The sequence below is a fragment of the Macrotis lagotis genome, chromosome 1 (genome assembly GCF_037893015.1).
Source record: "Macrotis lagotis isolate mMagLag1 chromosome 1, bilby.v1.9.chrom.fasta, whole genome shotgun sequence".
In the NCBI taxonomy this organism is placed as follows: Eukaryota; Metazoa; Chordata; class Mammalia; order Peramelemorphia; family Peramelidae; genus Macrotis; species Macrotis lagotis.
In genome coordinates, this window is record NC_133658.1 from 53079511 (window position 1) to 53081731 (window position 2221).

Sequence of the window (2221 nt, forward strand, 5' to 3'; positions counted from 1 at the left end):
ATTTCTGAATTGATTCCTTCCATCATTTCTTACAGCATGATAGTATTCCATCACATTCATATATCAAAACTTGTTCAGTCACTTCTCAGCCAAAAAGCCTTCTCAGTTTCCAGTTCTTTGCTAACACAAAAAGAGCTGCTACAAATTTTTTGTTCACATGGGTCCTTTTCCTCTTTGTTCTTTTTGGGGATATAGACATAGCAGTGGTGTATTGGGTCGAAGGATATGTACTATTTAATAGCGTTAATTAATTGATTTAATTAGTTCCTAATTGCTTTACAGAATAGTTGGACCAATTCACAGCTATACCAACAGTAAATATTAATTTATCTGTTTCCTCACAGATTCTTCAGCATTTGTTATTTTTGTTATCTTAGCCAATTTGATGTGTGAGGAGGTACCTGAGAATTGTTTTAATTTAAATTTCTCTTATTAATGATTTAGAGCATTTTTTGATATGGTTTTTAGATAACTTGGATTTCTTCCTCGGAAAACTACTTGTTCATAATATTTTTTACTTTTTATCAATTGAAGAATGGCAATTATTCCTCTAAAATAGATTCAGTTCCCTATATAGTTTAGAAATGAGTCTTTTGTCAAAGAAATTTGCTGGATAGATTCCCCACCACCACCAATTTCCTGCTTCTCTTTTAATTTTAAATGCTTTTTTTTTTAAACAAAACTTTTTTGTATAAATTATGCACTTTGTTTCCTGTGGATGTCTTTATCTCTCTTTTTTTTTAATGTTAAGAAACCAATGTTTATTTTCCATCCGCATTTTTCCAACACTATTAGAGCATCTGGGTAAAACTTAGGACCACTCTGTGGTAGTTCCTACCCATTCAGTGGCCTGAGCAGTAGGAGTTGCAGACCAGTCCTCAGTAGCCGGCTGAGCACACCAATCTTCAGTAGGGAACTGCTGAATGGGCACAGATGGCACCTGGACGCCCTTAGACCAATCAGCCACCTCTGGCTGAGCAGCAGTGAATTCTGGGGCAGGTGCAGTCCATTCACCCTGAAATTCCTCCTTTGTCACTGCCTTCTTAGCTGCGGCCTGCTCTTCCTTTTCAATCTCCTCTGGATCTCTGTAGAAGTAAAGATCAGGCATGACCTCCCATGGGTGCTCACCGGAGATGGTACCACGCATCCGCAGGACTTCTCGGGCCAGCATCCACCACATCAGACCCACTGAGTGAGCTCCTTTGTTGTTACATGGAATGGCAAGGTCCACATAGCAAAGTGGTGAGTCTGTGTTGCACAGTGCAATGGTTGGAAGGTTAACATATGATGCTTCAGTCAAAGGCTGATGATCTGCACGAGGATCAGTGACCACCAAGAGGCGAGGCTCCCTGAAAGCTGCCTGGATCTGGTTAGTGAAGGTGCCCGGGATGAAGCGTCCAGCAATAGGTGTGGTGCCAGTGGCAGCAGCAAATTTCAGAACAGCTCTCTGGCCAGTGTTCCTGGATGAGATGACACTAACATCAGCTGGATTTTCAATGGCAACAATAGCACGAGCTGCCAGAAGAAGCTTTTCCCAAGTCCTCTTCAAATTAATGATACAGATGCCGTCACTCTTCCTTTTGTAGATATACTGTTCCATCTGGAAGTCCAAATTGGTGCCACCCAAATGGGTGCCCGCAGCGAGGAATTTGAGGACATCCTCCTCCTTCATCTGTAAGACATCCAGGGCTCCGAACATTGTGAAAGTTTCCCTTGAAAGTTACGACGGAAACCGTGAACAACGCAGTATGGACCCGTCTTCTGGGTAGCGCGGAAAGGTTTATCGCTTATTTAGTCAAGAACTTGTCCCCTATCCATAGATCTGATATTTAATTTCTTACATGCTTCTCTAATTTACTAATGACATAACCCTTTATGCTGAAAACATGTAAGCATTTGGAACTTATACTGGTATATGGTGTGAGATATTGGTCTTTATGTAGCTTCCATCAAACTTTTTCAGTTTTTCCCAATAGTTTTTGTTAGATAATGATTTATCCCAATAACTGAGATCTTTGAGTTTAGCAAACCACTTTACTATTTGCTACTGTACTCAGTTGCTTTAAGGTATACCAAATCCTACTACAATGATCAACTTGTCTGTCTCTTCCCCAGTACCAAATTGTTTTGACAATTACAGTTTTATAGTGTAGTTTGAGATCAGATACCATTAGCCTTCTTTCTTTCTTTTCTTTCCTTCTTTCCTTCTTTCCTTCTTTCT

General features: G+C 40.2%; 1 pseudogene; it reads right to left on the reverse strand.

The window, feature by feature from the left end:
* Window positions 1-784: 784 nt before the first annotated feature.
* LOC141513362 (small ribosomal subunit protein uS2 pseudogene) lies at window positions 785-1729 on the reverse strand (annotated as a pseudogene).
* Window positions 1730-2221: the final 492 nt, after the last annotated feature.